This window comes from Dermochelys coriacea, chromosome 15, assembly GCF_009764565.3.
Source record: "Dermochelys coriacea isolate rDerCor1 chromosome 15, rDerCor1.pri.v4, whole genome shotgun sequence".
Taxonomy (NCBI): Eukaryota; Metazoa; Chordata; order Testudines; family Dermochelyidae; genus Dermochelys; species Dermochelys coriacea.
In genome coordinates, this window is record NC_050082.1 from 2,292,400 (window position 1) to 2,313,365 (window position 20,966).

At 45.7% G+C, this 20,966-nt stretch overlaps 1 long non-coding RNA gene across 1 annotated transcript; it reads left to right on the forward strand.

Annotated features, from left to right (window-relative positions):
• The first annotated feature begins 283 nt into the window (after positions 1–283).
• LOC122456781 lies at positions 284–15,062 on the forward strand. The gene is made up of 2 exons (XR_006275840.1): positions 284–412; positions 15,013–15,062. It is a non-coding gene; the product is annotated as an uncharacterized LOC122456781 (long non-coding RNA).
• The last annotated feature ends 5,904 nt before the right edge of the window (positions 15,063–20,966 follow it).

Genomic DNA, 20,966 nt, shown 5'->3' on the forward strand with positions numbered 1-20,966 from the left:
TGCTGAAGTGAAGAAACAGATTGACAGAGCCAGAAGAGTACCCAGAAGTCACCTACTACAGGACAGGCCCAACAAAGAAAATAACAGAACGCCACTAGCCATCACCTTCAGTCCCCAACTAAAACCTCTCCAACGCATCATCAAGGATCTACAACCTATCCTGAAGGACGACCCATCTCTCTCACAGATCTTGGGAGACAGTCCAGTCCTTGCTTACAGACTGCCCCCCAACCTGAAGCAAATACTCACCAGCAACCACACACCACACAACAGAACCACTAACCCAGGAACCTATCCTTGCAACAAAGCCTGTTGCCAACTCTGTCCACATAGCTATTCAGGGGACACCATCATAGGGCCTAATCACATCAGCCACACTATCAGAGGCTCGTTCACCTGCACATCTACCAATGTGATATATGCCATCATGTGCCAGCAATGCCCGTCTGCCATGTACACTGGTCAAACTGGACAATCTCTACATAAAAGAATAAATGGACACAAATCAGACGTCAAGAATTATAACATTCAAAAACCAGTCGGAGAACATTTCAATCTCTCTGGTCACTCGATTACAGACCTGAGGGTGCCTATCCTTCAGCAAAAAAACTTAAAAAACAGACTCCAATGAGAGACTGCTGAATTGGAATTAATTTGCAAACTGGATACAATTAACTTAGGCTTGAATAAAGACTGGGAATGGATGAGTCATTACACAAAGTAAAACTATTTCCCCATGGTATTTCTCCCCCCCCCACCCCACCCCCCACTGTTCCTCAGATGTTCTTGTTAACTGCTGGAAATAGCCTACCTTGCTTGTTACCATGAAAGGTTTTCCTCCTTTCCCCCACCCCCGCTGCTGGTGATGGCTCATCTTAAGTGATCACTCTCCTTACAGTGTGTATGATAAAACCCATTGTTTCATGTTCTCTGTGTGTATATAAATCTCCCCACTGTATTTTCCACTAAATGCATCCGATGAAGTGAGCTGTAGCTCACGAAAGCTTATGCTCTAATAAATTTGTTAGTCTCTAAGGTGCCACAAGTCCTCCTTTTCTTTTTGCGAATACAGACTAACACGGCTGCTACTCTGAAACGTGTTCTCCATACCAGTCATGATTTTATAGACCTCTCTCATATCCCCCCTCTGTCGCCTCTTTTCCAAGCTGAACAGTTCCAGTGTTCCTAGGAATGGCTGCTGTGTTGCCAAACAGATAGTGGCACCCAAACCCCACATGCTCTGGACTCCTATGCACACCTGGAATGCAGTCTGGTTCTGCTCTATCTATGTAGGCAAGTGTGGCCTAGTGGACAGAGCACTGGCCTAGGAGAGCTGGGTTCTATTCCCAGCACTGGCCTGCTAGGTGACCATGAGCTAGTCATAGAATCATAGACTGTCAGGTTGGAAGGGTCCTCAGGAGGTCATCTAGTCCAACCCCCTGCTCAAAGCAGGACCAATCCCTAACTAAATCATCCCAGTCAGGGCTTTGTCAAGCCGGCCCTTAAAAACCTCTAAGGATGGATATTCCACCACCTCCCTAGGTAAACCATTCCAGTGCTTCACCACCCTCTTAATGAAATAGTTTTTCCTAATATCCAACCTAGACCTCCCCCACTGTAACTTGAGACCATTGCTCTTTGTTCTGTCACCTGCTACCACTGAGAACAGCTGAGCTCCATCCTCTTTGGAACCCCCCTTCAGGTAATTGAAGGCTGTTATCAAATCCCCCCTCACTCTTCTCTTTTGCAGACTAAATAACCCCAGTTCCCTCAGCCTCTCCTCATAACTCATGTGCCCCAGCCCCCTAATCATTTTTGTTGCCCTCCGCTGGACTCTTTCCAATTTTTCCACATCCTTCTTGTAGCGTGGGGCCCAAAACTGGACACAGTACTCCAGATGAGGCCTCACCAATGTCGAATAGAGGGGAATGGTCACGTCCCTCCATCTGATGGCAATGCCACTACTTAGGGGTATGGGGCTGAGGCAGAAGGGGTAGGGGGCTGAGGTGCTGGGGTGGCTGAGGCAGAGGGGGCAGGGGGCTGAGGCACACAGCCGAGATTGAAGCAGAGAGAGCGGTGGCGGGCTGAGGCAGAAGGGGCAGGGGACTGAGGCAGGGGTATAGGGCTGAGGCAGAGGGGGCAGGGGCCTGAAGGGTGGGGGGCTGTGGCAGAGGGGGCAGCGGGCTGAGGCAGAGGGGATGGGGTGGGCTGAAGCATGGGGAGCTCAGGTAACTATCTGAGGCTCGCCTGGGAATGCCAGGGCTAAGCTTGGCAGTTGGGTGACCCTCAGTCCCACAGCTCTCATTGGGCACAGCATGTGGAGCCATCGGGGGCTCCAGGATCAGAGCATGCTCAGCTGGCCTACCCTGCCCTGTGCCCCAACGTTCAGTGATCCCATGGGCCTCACTCTTCATGGTCTCCGCCCCTCCACGGCCCTGGGCTGCCTGCCGTGAAGGGCTGGTGTGGGAAGCAGGGAGCAACCGGACTCATTGTTCATAGGAGGTGCGAGGGTTACTAGCTCACTGGTATTTAACCAGCTTGACCTGTTTTTTTTTTTTAATGGTTTTGCCAGTTTTCAAGAAAATAATTTAATCTGCTGGGTTTTTTATACGGATCTAAAGATTTGCATTATTATCTCAATACACTGGGATATCTAATGTTAAAAGTTTCTGTGTCCAGCTAAAGACGCTGCAGTGTTCCCACTTCTGCAGTTTAAGTAAGAAGGTGATGTTATCAATTTTAGCTACAGGTGTTCTCTCTCTAGATACTATAACTGGCTGTTGAAGGGGTGGGGGTGGGAGGTTGCAGAGTTGCCTTGTGTTTGGGGTTGGGCTTGCTTTGTGTGTGGGGGGGGTGCCAGTTTTTTTTGCATTTCAAAGGCGGTAACCCTAGGAGGGGTGCGGGAGGAGCAGAGAGTGGACATTGTGCACAGGAGGGGCGGGGGAGGAGGTAGTGGAGCTGCCCTGAGCTGAAGGGGTCTTTGAGCTCCCTCCTGCCCCTCCCCTCCTATAAGAGTGATGTCGGTTCCTGAGGGGTGGGGCACAGAGCAATGCCTGTTTCCTGTGATAACTCTGATTGGCTGCTCTACCCTAGGAGGCGGGGCAGTGGGGAAAGCAGCCACGCCCAAGGGTTCCTCAGTGGGGCTGGCTTGTGCACTCATTGACCCTGCTGGAGCTGCCCAGGATTGATTCACCAGGGCCACACCTCCTTTCCTCCAGTTGTGCTTTAAGCAGAGGTGAAAGTCTTCCACACCTGCACTAAGAGGCTGAAAATGCTAACGGATCTTAATAGCCAAGTGTGGTCCTCCCTAAGCGCAGGATCAATGGCCCCACAAGGGAGTGGGGAGCAGGCCCCAAGCATTGTTCCCATCTGATGGCTGTTTATATGACATGAGTTGGGTGGCCTCTGTCCAGTTCCTAATGGAGAGGTGCTCCCCTTATAGAGAGGGCACTCTGTCTCCATGGGTAGTCTTGGCCTAGAAGCAAGGAAGGACTGGGCCATGGAGACTGAGCTCTCCTCTCACTATCAGGGCTGGGTGTCATTGGTGTGGCTGTGTGGTGGGGAAACTGGCACTGGATGTGTCACTCCCCAGCTTTCTCCAAACCATCCTTGTGCAGAAAGGCATGAGGGGCAAATCTACAGCGCTCAATGTGGATGTACTTATGGAAACTAATTCTGTCTCTTTAAGACAGGATGTGAATCCTACTAAAGACTTGAGTGTCAGTGAAAGTGCTAATGACCCACCTGAGAAAGGGGAGGAGGAAGCAATTTCTCAGGCTGGTAAGGAGCAGTAAACAGCTAAGGAAAAGCTAATGGAGGATCATAACCTTCTAGGAAAAGGGGGCGAGGAAAAGTCCCAATGCTGTCAGTGAGAATCACAAGGAAACCCCAAGAGCCCAGGGGTGGCGGTGGATTTTTTGCATGGCATAACCCTGGAGATCAAATGCAGCTCCACTGTGCACCAGCCAGTAACAGACAAGATCCTCACTCCTCTCACATCCTTTTCTTTTCAAAACCCCAAAGACATACATAAACTGAGAACTTTTACTGAAGGGGACATTGGGCAAAAAAATAAAGGGGAAGAAAGACCAGTATCTGAACATGTGCTATGGTTCAGGGAGGAGTTAAAAAAACATAATGAATATTAAACAAAACCAGACTGTCTAAACAGAAGGCATAGTATGATAAAGATACTTGGAAACGCCTCCCTTTCATGAATTTGCTGGTACTGTTAAGTCTCATAATACACAGTTTGTTGGTTATGACAAAGAATTTGGTCCTGATGGTAATTCCTTTGAAAAGGAATAACATGCATGGTTTTTGGAAAAGCTTTTGAACATGCTAGGAGTGGTATCAAGGAAGTCCTATAAGGATCCTGCTTCTCAGCCAATACTTGTAATCAGGCTTAGAGCTTGGCACAGCAGAAAAAGCATAACAAACCTAGTCTGCTGTGTGGAAAGGGAAACTGAGGCACACTGCCTCATTGCATTGGTGGCTAAATGCCAAGACATCTACACTCTAAAAGATATTGATATCTGCATTATGTTAACAATGCTACTCATAAGAATGTTTTCAGGCAACCTGGGAAAAGAAACACAGAACTTTGTAAAATCACCTGTGGGTGACACTACAATGTTTGGTAACACTTGGGAGTTGTATAACCAAAACCTAAAGTGGGCATTAGGCATCCTGCCTCTGCATTAGTCCATGACTAACCCTCTGGCAGTAATCCCCATATTCTTCATAATGATATTATTGTGATATGATAATGACATAATTATGATGTATTTTTTTCAAGATAAGTCATGTGAGGTGTCATTGGAAAGGTTATGATTTGCTGAGTATGATTATCTTGTTCGTATGCATGTATCATTTTTGTATCTGAAGTTATGAATATTGACTATGTATCTGTATTTCAAATGTAGTTACACCTGGGTTACTCCCACTAGACAAAATGCTTTTAGTCTAGATCAGCAGTTCTCAAACTGTGGTTGGAATCCCAAAGTGGGTCAGGACCCCAAAGTGGGTCACAACCCCTTTTTAATGGGGTCACCAGGGCTGGTGTTAGACTTGTTGGGGCCCAGGGCTGGAGCCCCACCACCCGGGGCTGAAGCCAAACCTATCAGCCCTGGGCAGCAGGACTCAGGTTACAGCCCCCCTCTTCCCCCACTCCCGGAACTGAAGTCCTTTGGCTTTGCCCCCCTCCCCCACCCTTCGCTTGGAGTGGTGGGGCTTGGGTGGGTTCAGGCTTCTATGTGGCTCTCCTGGGGTTGTATATTCAGAAAGGGGTTGGGGTGCAATGAAGTTTGAGAACCCCTGGTCTAGACAGTGAGTGGGGAAGGGCCTATTCAGGGCAATGAGCCATTAGGAAAAAACAATAAGCCTTATCTCCCACCTGGTGATGAGCCTTCCTGACAACACTCCAAACAGCCTATGAGTAAGGTCATCTAGTCCAACCCCCTGCTCAAAGTAGGACCAACCCCAACTAAATCATCTCAACCAGGGCTTTGTCAAGCTGAGCCTTAAAAACCTCTAAGGATGGATATTCCACCACCTCCCTAGGTAAACTATTCCGGTGCTTCACCACCCTCCTAATGAAATAGTTTTTCCTAATATCCAACCTAAACCTCCCCCACTGTAACTTGAGAACATTGCTCCTTGTTCTATCACCTGCTACCACTGAGAACAGCTGAGCTCCATCCTCTTTGGAACCCCCCTTCAGGTAGTTGAAGGCTGTTATCAAATCCCCCCTCACTCTTCTCTTTTGCAGACTAAATAACCCCAGTTCCTCAGCCTCTCTTCATAACTCATGTGCCCCAGCCTCCTAATCATTTTTGTTGCCCTCTGCTGGACTCTCTCCAATTTGTCCACATCCTTTCTGTAATGGGGGGCCCAAAACTGGACGCAATACGCCAGATGTAGCCTCACCAGTGCCGAATAGAGGGGAATAATCACTTCCCTTGATCTGCTGGCAATGCTCCTACTAATGCAGCCCAATATGCCGTTAGCCTTCTTGGCAACAAGGGCATATTGTTAACTCATATCCAGCTTCTCGTCCACTGTAATTCCAAGGTCCTTTTCTGCAGAACTGCCACTTAGCCAGTTGGTCCCCAGCCTGTAGCAGCACATGGGATTCTTTCATCCTAAGTGCAGGGCTCTGCACTTGTCCTTGTTGAACCTCATCAGATTTCTTTTGGCCCAATCCTCCAATTTGTCTAGGTCACTCTGGACCCTATTCCTACCCTCCATCGTATTTACCTCTCCCCGCTAGCTTAGTGTCATCTATGAACTTGCTGAGGTTGTAATCCATCCCATCATGCAGATCGTGGATAAAGATGTTGAACAAAACCGGCCCCAGGACTGACCCCTGGGATACTCCACTTATTACCGGCTGCCAACTAGACTTTGAGACATTGAGTCCAATGATCTAACCAGATTTCTATCCACCTTATAGTCCATTCATCCAATCCATACTTTTTTAACTTGCTGGCAAGAATACTGTGGGAGACCGTATCAAAAGCTTCGGTAGTCAAGATATATCACATCCTCCGCTTTCCCCATATCCACAGAGCCAGTTATCTCATCATAGAAGGCAATCAGGTTGGTCAGGCATTACTTCCCCTTGGTGAATCCATGTTCCTGATCACCTTACTCTCCTCCAAGTGCTTTAAAATGGATTCCTTGAGGACCTGCTCCATGATTTTTCCAGGGACTGAGGTGAGGCTGATTGGTCTGTAGTTCCCCGGATTCTCCTTCTTCCCTTTTTTAAAGATGGGCACTATATTTGCCTTTTTCTAATCATCCAGGACCTCCCCCGATAACCTGTGAAGGGTTAACATCCATTGCTGATGTAATTACCTAGTATATGGATTTGTGTACATGCCAAAAGTTTAGAGTTTGGTCAAGAGGTTAAAGGCCTAGCAATAGCTAAGAGAAAGCAGAATAATCAAAGATAACCTTGCTTTTGCTAAGATATGCCTGGTCAGCAATACTCTGAGGTCCTTCTCCTCCTCTGTTACTTCCAAGTGATGTGTCCCCAGTTTATAACAGAAATTCTTGTTATTAATCCCTAAATGCATGACCTAGCACTTTTCACTATTAAATTTCATCCTATTACTATTACTCCAGTTTACAAGGTCATCCAGATCTTCCTGTATGATATCCCGATCCTTCTCTGTATTGGCAATACCTCCCAGCTTTGTGTCATCCGCAAACTTCATTAGCACATTCCTGCTTTTTGTGTCAAGGTCAGTAATAAACAGATTAAATAATATTGGTCCCAAAACTGATCCCTGAGGAACTCCACTCATAACCTCCCTGCAGCCTGACAGTTCACCTTTCAGTATGACCCGTTGTAGTCTCCCCTTCAACCAGTTCCTTATCCACCTTTCAGTTTTCATATGGATCCCCATTTTTTCCAATTTAGCTAATAATTCCCCATGTGGAACCATATCAAATGCCTTACTGAAAATGAGGTAAATTAGATCCACTGCATTCCCTTTGTCTAAAAAATCTGTTACTTTCTCAAAGAAGGAGATCAGGTTGGTTTGACACAATCTATCTTTTGTAAAGCCATGTTGTATTTTGTCCCAATTACTATTGACCTCAACATCCTTAACTACTTTCTCCTTCACAATTTTTTCCAAGACCTTGCATACTACAGATGTCAAACGAACAAGCCTGTAGTTACCCAGATCACTTTTCTTAACCTTTCTTAAAAATAAGAACTATGTTAGCAATTCTCCAGTCATACAGTACAACCCCTGAGTTTACAGATTGATTAAAAATTCTTGCTAATGGGCTTGCAATTTCATGTGCCAGTTCCTCTAATAGTCTTGGATGAAGATTACCCGGGCCCCCCGATTTAGTCCCATTAAGCTGTTTGAGTTTTGCTTCTACCTCGGATGTGGTAATATCTACCTTCATATCCTCATTCCCATTTTTCATCCTACCAGTATCCCTAAGCTCCTCATTAGCCTCGTTAAAGACTCAGGCAAAGTATTTGTTTAGATATTGGGCCATGCCTAGATTATCCTTAACCTCCTCTCCATCCTCAGGGTTTAGCAGTCCCACTTCTTCTTTCTTTGTTTTCTTCTTATTTATATGGCTATAGAACCTTTTACTATTGGTTTTAATTCCCTTTGCAAGGTCTTTTGGCCTTTCTCACTTTATCCCTACATGTTCTGAGCTCAGTAAAATGGCTTTCCTTGCTAATCCCTCCCATCTTCCACTCCTTTTAGGCTTTCTGCTTTTTCTTAATTGCCTCTCTGAGATGCTTGCTCATCCAGCTTGGTCTACAATTCCTTCCTATGAATTTTTTCCCCTTTCTTGGGATGCAGGCTTCCGATAGCTTCTGCAGCTTTGATTTAAAGTAATCCCAGGCCTCCTCCGCCTTTAGATCCACACGTTTTTCAGTCCAATCCACTTCCCTAACTAATTTCCTTAATTTTTTAAAGTCAGCCTTTTTTAAATCAAAAGCCGTAGTCACAGATCTATTTTTGTTTATCCTTCGATTTAGTTTGAACTGAATTAGCTCATGATCATGCGAACCAAGGTTGTCCCCTACAACCATTTCTTCTATGAGGTCCTCACCAAAACCAAATCTAAAATGGCATCCTCTCTTGTCGGTTCAGCAACTATTTGGTGAAGGAATCCATCAGGTGTTGTATCCAGGAAAATCTGAGCTCTATTATTATTAAGAGCACTTGTCCTCCAGTCTATATCTGGGAAGTTAAAGTCTCCCATGATCACACAATTCCCATTAGTATTTACTTCTTTAAAAACATCAAAGAGGTCTCTATCCGTATCCACATTGGATCCCGGCGGTCTATAGCACATCCCAAGCACTATCCCAGGGCAGGCTCTAGTAGCTTTCTTCCCCACTGTGATTTTTGCCCAGACAGACTGTCTTATCCATTCCATCACTTCTTATTTCTTTACAGTCTACCTCATCAGTGATATACAATGCTACTCCACCACCTTTGCCTTTATTTCTGTCTTTCCTAAACAGCACATACCCTTCAATACCTGTACTCCAGTCATGATTACTATTCCACCATGTTTCAGTTATCTCTATAATATCTGGTTTCACTTCCTGCACCAGTAGCTCTAGTTCCTCCATTTTGTTACCTAGGCTTCTCGCATTAGTGTACAAACATCTTAATTTTTGCCATTTGGCTTTGCTCACATTCTTTACCTGATTGGGCGCAGACATTCTACTGCCAATATTACCTATTAAATTGGTATGTACACTGCCCTTCTGCCTTATATCCATTCTCCTACCACAGCTGTATCCTTTCTTACTTCATTTTCTTCCCGCTCAAAGAGAATAACTGGCGTGGAGATTACCTAGACATCTCCCCCAAATTCCTAATTTAAAGCTCTCTTGATAAGTTTTGCTATCCTCCATCCTAGAAGTCTATTTCCCTCCTTACTCAGGTGAAGTCTATCCCGAGAGAACAGTCCTCTGTCCATGAATTCTTCCCAGTATCTTATTCAAAGTTGCAAATAAAACAAAGAAGCCCTGTTTTTATTGTGTTAGTTTCTTCTGAAGGAAGATGTTCTTTCCACACATCCAACCCTGAGTTTATAAAAGGTTCAAGCATGTCAGTATAAGATATGGCCTCCTCCCACCTCCCTTTCCTAGGGACCAATGCCTGCCTTAAAACACAAATGAACAACTTGAAAGACAATCTTTATTGCCATATACTTTCACTGTTTCTTTGCTCTTACCCCTAGATATGTATCTGTTGGACAATCAAAGGAGCTACTTCATTCCTATGGACCCCAAATCAGAATTCAACATATATATTTTATACTAATACATTAATTAAAGTACTAATTAAATGTTAAATGTTAATTTGTTAACTTGAGACCATGGGCGGAGACATTATGTAACCTTTGACCATTGGCTACTGTGCTATCATGTCTTGCTGCTAGACCTATCTGGGGAATTGGGACTGCCTACCCCGTCACTTTCCCCCGCCCATGGAAAATCCATATATTCCATTGTCATCAATTGATTGACTGTGTCTGTGAGCCTAATAAACAAGGTGACATCTGTCAGTGCTGTACGTAATAAACTACTGTGCTTGACCTCTACACGGTATGAATTTATGTCCTTCACCGCAAGTTTTCAAAGATAATGGTAATAGCTTCTATGACTCTACAAGTACATGTGAGCAGACCACATGATGCTGGATTCCATCTTGGAATGTCAGTATTTTTCCACAGACTGGTCTGGGAACCAAGCTTTGAAACAAAAATCTTCCCGCCATATGCAAAAGCTGTATAAGGGAGGGAGTGACATCATCTGATGTTCTTCACTCCCCATCCAAGGAGACTCCTAGAAACACCTGAGGAACAAAGACCAAACTGGGGGAAGTGCTGGACTCAGGCTAAAAGAATTTCTAGCCTGTGAATGAAACCACCTAGAGATTGCAAGCTGTAAAGCAAGTGCATCTTGCCTCTTAAGAATCTGCAGCCTGCTTGTATCATCTCTTAGGTGAGAATCTGCTAATTCATATCTAATCTATCTAATATATTGTTTAGTTAGCATTTTTTGTTTATTTGCTAGGTAATCTGCTTTGATCTGTGGGCTATCACTTATAATCACTTAACATCTATTTTTTGTAGTTAATTAACTTGTTTTTGCTTTATCTAAACCAGAGAGTTGGAGTGAGGTGTGTGGGAATTATAGCTCAGTGGCAAAGTCTGTTGTATATTCCTCTCCACATTAAGGGAGGAGGCAAACTTTATGAGCTTACACTGTACAGTTTCCTGTGTAGCACAAGATGATATAATTTGGGGTTTATACTCCAGAGGGGGTGGGTGCCCAGGGAGCTGATCAGAAAGCCTGCATGTAACTACAGCTGGATGTGTCCCTACCTGTATGTAAGCTGATTAACGTGCAGGCTGGAGGGCTCTGCAGCTTGTCACAGCAGTACAGTGTGAGAGGGAGCCCAAGCTGGTGGGTCAGGGGGCAGTTCCAGGTGGCACCCCAGGGGGAACACGTTACAAGAATGTGCTGAAAATAACATGCATCCCTCAAACCACAAACAGAGCAATTACTCCAGTGCTAAATCTCACTGCAAAGAAATTAAATGATTTTATTTTAAGCCTGTTTACAGCATAATCAAAAGGGAATGCTGGGAATTGGACTTGCAATCCCACTTACTATGGAACTGGGGCATCTATACTCTCTCTCTTCCCAAAGAGCTTTGCCTCTCCCTAGCAGGCAGGATTCTGGGTGATTGCTCTCTCATTTCTTTGAATCCTCTCCATGGCTCTGGGAGGGAGATGGGAATGGGAAGGAAGATGGGGGAAGCAACGTGGCTAGTAGATTATGGGCTGCAGATTGAAGCAAGGCTTAGTGTTGCTTTAGCAAGAACAGATGAGGGAGAGTTTGCTGCTGCAAGCCCAAGGATCCTCCCTATGTTCAGATGGAAGGCTCTCCATTGAGGGGTCAGGAGAGGGATCACAGTTTGGACAGGCTTTTATGCCTCCAGGACAAAGCTCTTGGCCTTGCCAGCCCAGAATTTCCTGTGGTTCTTTCTCCATTGCCAAAATGGCTTAAACCCACCCATGTTTACACTGAGCAGCACATACACGAGCCATTAGGAGCTCTGGATTCTGCCATGTCTGTAGTGATGTTCAATATACATGACCATCCCCTCCTGGCTGCACTGGAGACCACATCCAAAGCCCAGTCCAGCTAGCACAGGAACCCAGGCCAAATTCTTCTCCACCCAGAGGATGCAGCCAGAGTCCATTCCAGGTTGGCACAGGAATCCACTTCAGTTACCCTCATCCTTCTTCAAAATCAATTAAGAGCTGGAGGCAGAAGTGAGCTCTCTGATGCTTCATAACCCACTACTGAGTTAAGTTGGCCAAGCACATTTATCAGATTTTCAGGCATTTAACAATTTACCAGGTTTCCTTCTACTGCCATGGGTCTCAGGCCTGTAGTGCTGGGGATTTCCGAATTATCCCATCCCTGGTTCTACATCTTTGGAGTAGGAGTGTGGGTTGGATAAGAATCCATGAATTTGGATGCTGCTCAGATTGTAAGCCCCTTAGAGCAGAGACAAGCATAGCATAGTGGGGCCGTGACCAAGCCTGGACAGTAGTTAAATAGCAATGATAATCTGTGCTCCCTGAAGCTCTTGTCAAAACTGTGCTGAGAACCTTGCAAGGACTGTCTTTTGGGGGAGATTTCTGGTACCTTCCCTTCCCCCACTCCCTAGAATCACCCTATAGTAGCCTGTCTCATGAGGCATTTTTGGTCCTTCCATATGGGAATCTTCATGCATCCAAACACTTTAAAGCCTTCCAGAAGGGAGAGGTGTCTAGGGTGACAGCAGGGGACTGGGAGTTATTATTGCATCTTCCACTGACCTGCTGGGTGATCTGGGTAGAGCACTTCCCTGATCTGTGCCTGACTTTCCCATCTGTAAAAATAATGTAATAATGTTCACCAGCTTCAGAAGGGGCTTTAGAGGCTGGTCGCTCTCTGCTTACCAAGTGTCCTGGAGCCATAAAATCAGATTCCAAGGCCAGAATGGCCCATTGTGATCCTCTAGAGACCGGCCCCACAATAACTCCTAGAGCAGAGCTTTTAGAAAAACACCCAATCTTCATTTACAAATTGCCAGTGATTGAGAATCCGTCACGACCCTTGGTAAAAGTGGCAAAGAGACCTGTGGCACCTTATAGACTAACAGATGTATTGGAGCATAAGCTTTCATGGGTGAATACATGCATCCGACAAAGTGGGTATTTTACAGCTCCAGACTAACATGGCTACTGCTCTGACACTTGACCCTTGGTAAATTGTTCCAAGCGTTAATTACTCACACTGTTAAAACTGTGTGCCTTATTTCCAGTCTGAATTTGTCTAGCTTCAGCTTCCAGCCATTGGCTCATGTTAGACCTTCCTCTGTCAGATTGAAAAACCCAGTATTAAATATTTGTTCCTCATGTAGGTGTGACACACAAGACCTCAGAATGACACTTTGTAATCCCCATATTCATATGGAGGGTGATATTTCATACAAAGCATGACATGTAAAGTATCATATGAAAGGCCATGATCTGCTGAACCCTGTTCTGTCCAAATATGTATATAATTAGTGTGTATAAAGTTATAATATTGGCCTGTATGGTAGTTACTGAAATATGCTGTGTTTGCTGGTGACATACAAAGGATCCCTGCCACATCCTTTGGCAGGGAGGGTGTTGACCGCCCATTAATCAACTGTATGACCCAAGTATGTAAGCACCACACAATGAGAACTGCTCAATGCAGAGATTTGGGGACTGTTTGATCACTGTGACTCAGCAAAGCACACCAGGACATGCTTGGGTTAGGGTCTGCCAGGCACATGGGCCATAGGTATAAACCAAGGGCAATAGCATTATGTCTTGGCCTTTCTCCTCCCCCACCTATGCTGGAAACAACTGGGTTGCCGGGAAGATGAAGATCATCTGAGGAGACTGGTCAAGGCTTCAGGGTGAAGTCTGTGCAGTAAGGACTGTAACATCCAGTAGGGTGAGAACACTGCTTGAGCTGCCTAGTGTAATAAGGTTTAAGATTTAGATTATGAGTTAACTTTTATTTTCTTTTGTAACCATTTGGGTCCTTTTATGCCTAGCACTTATAATCACTTAAAACCTATCTTTCTGTAGTTAATAAACCTGTTTTACATTTTCCCTAAAACAGTGTATTTTGCTTGAAGTGCTAGGGAATTCTCAGCTCAGTTACAAAGACTTGTGTGTATCGTCTCCACATTGAAGGAGGGATGGACTGGGTTATAAAGGCTTCTGACCAGGTCAGGTACAGCCCTGGGGGGAATTGGCTGATGCCTTTCTCAGTGTGATTCATGAGTGCTTTGAGAGCTTTCATGCAATCTAGCTGAGTGTGGGGCTCCACCTCCAGTTGTGCTGAATGATGATAGCACCTGGAGGGGTTTGTTCCTTGTCACTAGCAAAGCATTGTGAAAGACAACCCATGCTGGAGAGTTAAGGGGGCACAGCACTACCCCAGTTCCAGGTTGTGCCTGGAGGTACTTACAGGCTGTGATCAAGTCATCCCTTAACTTTCTCCTTGTTAAACGAAATAGATTGAGCTCCTTGAGTCAGGACAAAGGATTCCTGCCTTATGCAAAAGATATATAAGTGGGAACAGAACAAAGTGGCTGCAATCATGAGAAATCCCCTAGCAACCACCTGAGCTGGAAGAAGGGCTTTACCAGGGGAAAGGATTGTGCCCAGACTAGGAAGGAGTCCAATCTGTGAAAGAAGCTTATTGGAACATCTCTGAGGGTGAGATTTCATCTGTAATCACTTTCTTACTGTATTAGGCATAGATTTGCATGTTTTATTTTATTTTACTTGGTAATTCACTTTGTTCTGTCTGCTATTACTTGGAATCACTTAAATCCTACTTTTTCTATTTAATAAAATCACTTTTTACTTATTAATTAACCTAGAGTATGTATTAATACATGGGGGAGGGGGGGACAAACAGTAACTTGCCGACAAAGTTACTTCCACCCCTTCTGAGCAGGGTTGGCTTTGTCAACAGGAGAGCACTCCTGCTGGCAGCGAGCCGTTTGTACTGCCACTTGCCCTGGCAAAACTTTTATCTTCCAGGGGCAGGCTTTTTTAAGCACCTGTGAATGACAAAAGTTTTGCCATTCGATTGGCAGCGCAGACAAAGCCTAACTGAGGGGGCGTCATTTGGAAACTGTTTGTAACCCCAGTAACACATTTTCCTACAATACAAAACCCAGCTGAATGTGGCCAAAGGCTTCCTAGGCGTTGGTAAATGCCTGTTAAATGGCTTTGTTACCACTTCAGTGGCCTTTTAACAGTTTCAGTGACCTCTGCTGCTAGGGCTCTGGAAGGCTTTTCCACTCTGTGCCCACATATCTCTTTGGGGGACACCCTCATAGGGCCGAATCACATCAGCCCCACCCCATCAGAGGCTCATTCACCTGCACATCTACCAAGGTGATTTATGCCATCATGTGCCAGCAATGCCCCTCTGCCATGTACATTGGCCAAACTGGACAGTCTCTACGTAAAAGAGTAAATGGACACAAATCAGACATCAAGAATTATAACATTCAAAAACCAGTCGGAGAACACTTCAATCTCTCTGGTCATTCGATTACAGACCTAAGAGTGGCTATTCTTCAACAAAAAAACTTCAAAAACAGACTCCAACGAGAGCCTGCTGAATTGGAATTAATTTGCAAACTGGATACAATTAACTTAGGCTTGAATAAAGACTGGGAGTGGATGGGTCATTACACAAAGTAAAACTATTTCCCCATGTTTATTTTCCCCATCCCTACTGTTCCTCACACATTCTTGTCAAGTGCTGGAAATGGCCCACCTTGATTATCACTACAAAAGGTTTTTTTTCTCTCCTGCTGGTAATAGCTCACCTTACCTGATCACTCTCATTACAGTCTGTATGGTAACACCCATTGTTTCATGTTCTCTGCGTATATAAAATCTCCCCACTGTATTTTCCACTGCATGCATCTGATGAAGTGAGCTGTAGCCCACAAAAGCTTATGCTCAAATAAATTTGTTAGTCTCTAAGGTGCCACAAGTCCTCCTTTTCTTTTTGTGGATACAGACTAACACGGCTGCTACTCTGAAACCTGTCACTCTATAAAGTTACTCAGGGATCCCCTTGGCTCATCTCCTCATTCCCCCCCAACTGCCATTGACTCCCTTCTTGCATTCTCACAAACACACCCCATGCCCTACGGGGACCGGGGAGGAGGGTGAGGAGAGATGTGGCTGGCAGGTGCGGGGACTTCCAAAGGGGAAAAGGGGTGGGGTGGAGGAGAGGATAGGAGGAAGACTCACCTCAGGCAGCAGGAGCAAGCCGTGGGAGCCTCGGGGAAGGGTCAGAGTAGGGAGGGGAAGAGGCCGTGCGGGGGGAGCACCACAGCCCAGGTGTCAGACAGGAGGGATGGCTGTGCTAGGGGATGCAACACCTCCACTTGCCTATTATACCCGCTGCCCATGTGTCCAGCTGTGCGCCTTAAGCCTTGTCCTGCCAATGGCTAATGGCCAGGTGGGTCCTCTGCTTTGGAAGAGGGAAGATCTCAGTTCTAGCCTGAGGATTATTGTGACGTTTCATGTGCCATGGTCAGCAGTGTTGTACCAGCACATGGTGAACCTAGGTGACCCTCCCCCACCCCCAGTTAGATCCTCATGCTAGGGTGATTCCCAGTTTAATCATAGTATTCCACAGGCTTCCAGGTTACTCATTTCCCTTGCTAAGGTCATGCTTTGTCTTACCCTAATACGGTCTTTACTAGCTCACACTGTTCCCCTGTGACAGATGTGCTATCACCCAGTCCAGTCAGAAGTGCAAAGATGAAGTAAACCCCTATCCAGATGTGCTATGGTGAGGTATCTCCCCATTTCAGATGTGCAATGAAGTATTCTCCAGTCAAAATATGCAATAAAATAACCTCTACTCCAATATCCAGATGTGCTATGGTGAGGTATTCCCCCCAGTCCAGATGTCCTGTGGTGAGGTATCTCCCCAGTTAAGATGTGCAATGAAGTATCCCCAATATTCAGTAAAGTAATCCCCCCATCTAGATGTGCTATGGTGCGGTATGCACCAGTCCTGAAGTATGATGAGGTATCCCCCCCATCCAGATGTGCTATGAGAGGCATCCCCTATTCCAGATGTGCTGTGGTGAGGTATTCTCCTGCCCCCCATCCAGATGTGCAGTAAGGAGATAGCCCCTAGTCCAGATGTACCTAGCAGGGGTGCCATTTCAGATGGGTGGGAGGAGAGAGCAATTTTAACCATGATTCCAAAGTCTACTTGGGCACCTGAAAACTCTTGGTTTTTTTGCAGATAAGTATGTCTACACTACCCGCTGGATCAGCGGGCAGCGATCGAGCCAGTGGGGATCGATTTATTACGTCTAGTCTAGAAGCGATAAATTGACCCCCAGCACTTTCCCGTCAACTCCTGTACGCCAGCACCGCGAGAGACGCAGGCAGAGTCAATGGGGGAGCGGCAGCAGTCGACTCACCGCGGTTGAAACACCATGGTAAGTCGATCTAAGTATGTTGACTTCAGCTACATTATTCATGTAGCTGAAGTTGCATAACTTAGATCGGCACCCCCTCTCCCCCCCTGCCAGTGTAGACCAGGGCTTAGATGCAGTTTTCCTGTCAGATAATTTCTAATTCCTATATAAAGAAAGAAAATTAAATAAATATTAGACCCACTCAGCAGTAATGCTTGTTCTGACATCTTGTGTCAATTCACTTAAGGGATACTGATTAGGTTTAAAACATTAATGTATATTCTTACTTTGTTAAAACAACGAGGAGTCCTTGTGGCACCTTAGAGACTAACAAATGTATTTGGACATAAGCTTTCGTGGGCTAAAACTTTGTTATTTTGTTACTAACTCTTGAATACAACAATTGAAACAATTGTAGAAAAACCTAGTGTGACAAAGTTCCTCCTCTCCCTTTGTGGATCCTGCGCTTATTGGCAGATTTGCTTGCCTCAGAGATTCACGGCAGCCCTCAGTTTGGCAATTTTTGCTAGTGGCTCAAACCTGCCGTTCACTCAGCTAACCTCATCACTGGCCAGCCTGGGGAAAAGGAAGGAGAACAATCCCCACAGTTTCTGCTGATCTACCATGTGGGTTGGGGAACAGCCCCAAGACCTTCCCCTCTGCTGGAACCCACAGTCCAGGTCAGCTCCTCCTGTGTCTGACCAGGAATTGAGAGGTTTGGGGGGAACCCGGGCCCACCCTTTACTCCGGGTTCTAGCCCAGGGCCCTATGGATTGCAGCTGTCTAGAGTGCTTCCTGGAATAGCTGTGTGACAGCTACAACTCCCTGGGCTACTTCCCCATGGTCTCCTCCCAACACCTTCATTATCCTCACCACAGGACCTTCCTCCTGGTGTCTGATAATGCTTGTACTCCTCAGTCCTCCAGCAGTTCGCGTTCTCACTCTCAGCTCCTAGTGCCTCTTGCTCCCAGCTTGTCGCACGCACACCACAAACTGAAGTGAGCTCCTTTTTAAACCCAGGTGCCCTGATTAGCCAGCCTGCCCTAATTGATTCTGGCAGCTTCTTAATTGGCTCCAGGTGTCATAGAATCATAGAATCATAGAATATCAGGGTTGGAAGGGACCTCAGGAGGTCATCTAGTTCAACCCCCTGCTTAAAGCAGGACCAATCCCCAACTAAATCATCCCAGACAGGGCTTTGTCAAGCTTGACCTTAAAAATCTCAAAGGAAGGAGATTCCACCAGCTCCCTAGGTAACGCATTCCAGTGCTTCACCACCCTCCTAATGAAAAAGTTTTTCCTAATATCCAACCTAAACCTCCCTCACTGCAACTTGAGACCATTACTCCTTATTCTGTCATCTGCTACCACTGAGAACAGTCTAGATCCATCCTTTTTGGAATCCCCTTTCAGGTAGTTCAAAGCAGCAAATCCCCCGTCATTCTTCTCTTCCAGTTCCCTCAGCCTTTCCTCATAAGTCATGTGTTTCAGTCCCCTAATAATTTTTGTTGCCCTCCGCTGGACGTTTTCCAATTTTTTCACATCCTTCTTGTAGTGTGGGGCCCAAAACAGGACACAGTATTCCAGATGAGGCCTCACGAAATTTCAAACAGAGGGGAACAATCATGTCCCTCAATCTGCTGGCAATGCCCCTACTTATACATCCCAAAATGCCATTGGCCTTCTTGGCAAAAAGGGCACACTGTTGACTCATATCCAGCTTCTTGTCCACTGTAACCCCTAGGCCCTTTTCTGCAGAACTGCTGCCCTAGCCACTCAGTCCCTAGTCTGTAGTGTTGCATGGGATTCTTCCGTCCTAAGTGCAGGACTCTGCATTTGTCCTTGTTGAATCTCATCAGATTTCTTTTGGCCCAATCCTCTAATTTGTCTAGGTCCCTCTGTATCCTATCCCTACCCTCCAGACTATCTATCTCTCCTCCCAGTTTAGTGTTATCTGCAAACTTGCTGAGGATGCAATACACACCATCCTCCAGATCATTAATGAAGATATTGAACAAAACCGGCCCCAGGACCGACCCTTGGGGCACTCTGCTTGATACCAGCTGCCAACTAGACATGGAGCCATTGATCATTACCCTTTAAGCCCGACAATCTAGCCAGCTTTCTATTCACCTTATAGGTTTCAAAGTAGCAGCCATGTTAGTCTGTATCCGCAAAAAGAACAGGAGTACTTGTGGCACCTTAGAGACTAACAGTTTATTAGAGCATAAGCTTTCGTGGGCTACAGCCCACTTCATCGGACACATAGAATGGAACATATAGTAAGAAGATATATATATATATATATATATATATATATACTATGACAAAGTTCCTCCTCTACCTTGGTGGATCTTGCGCTTATTGGTGGATTTCCTCACCTTGGAGCTTCAAGGCAGCCCTCAGTTTGGCCATTTTCATGAACCCACAGTCCAGGTCAACTCCTCCTGTATCTGACCAGGAGTGGGAGGTTTGGGGGGAACCCAGGCCCGCCCTCTACTCCGGGTTCCAGCCCAGGGCCCTGTGGAATGCAGCTGTCTAGAGAGCCTCCTGGAACAGCTGTGCGACAGCTACAACTCCCTGGGCTACTTCCCATAGGACCTTCCTCCTGGTGTCTGATAATGCTTGTACTCCTCAGTCCTCCAGCAGTCCGCGTTCTCACTCTCAGCTCCTAGCGCCTCTTGCTCCCAGCTCCTTATATGCGCACCACAAACTGAAGTGAGCTCCTTTTTAACCCAGGTGCCCTGATTAGCCTGCCTTAATTGATTCTAACAGCTTCTTGATTGGCTGCAGGTGTTCTAATCAGCCTGTCTGTCTTAATTGTCTCCAGAAGGTTCCTGATTGTTCTGGAACCTTCCCTGTTACCTTACCCAGGGAAAAGGGACCTGCTTAACCTGGGGCTAATATATCTGCCTTCTATTACTCTCCTGTAGCCATCTGGCCTGACCCTGTCACAATACGTACAGAGAAGGTGGAAGTTGCCATACAAACTGTAAGAGGCTAATTAGTTAAGATGAGCTATTATCAGCAGGACAAAAAAACTTTTGTAGTGATAATCAAGATGGCCCATTTAGACAGTTGACAAGAAGGTGTGAGGATACTTAACTTAGGGAAATAGATTCAATATGTGTAATGACCCAGCCACTCTCAGTCTCTATTCAAACCTAAATTAATGGTATCTAGTTTGCAAATTAATTCAAGCTCAGCAGTTTCTCATTGGAGTTTGGTTTTGAAGCTTTTCTTTTGCAAAATTGCCACCCTTAAGTCTTTTACTGAGTGGCCAGAGAGGTTGAAGTGTCCTCCTACCAGTTTTTGAATGTTATGATTCCTGATGTCAGATTTGTGTCCATTTATTCTTTTGTGTAGAGACTGTCCATTCTGGCCAATGTACATGGCAGAGGGGCATTGCTGGCACATAATGGCATATATTACATTGGTAGATGTGCAGAATGAGCCCCTGATGGCATGGCTAATGTGATTAGGTCCTATGATGGTGTAATTTGAATAAATATGTGGACAGAGTTGACATCGGGCTTTGTTGCAAGGATAGGTTCCTGGGTTACTGTTTGTGTTGTGTGGTGTGTGGTTGCTGGAGAGTATTTGCTTCAGGTTGGGGAGCTGTCTGTAAGCGAGATCTGGCCTGTCTCCCAAGATCTGTGAGAGTGATGGGTTGCCCTTCAGGAAAGGTTGTAAATCTTTGATGATGTGTTGGAGAGGTTTTAGTTGGGGGCTGAAGGTGGCAGCTCATGGCGTACTGTTATTTTCTTTGTTGGGCCTGTCCTGTAGTAGGTGACTTCTGGATACTCTTCTGGCTCTGTCAATCTGTTTTTTCACTTCAGCAGGTGGATATTGTAGTTTTAAAAATGCTTGATAGAGATCTTATAGGTGTTT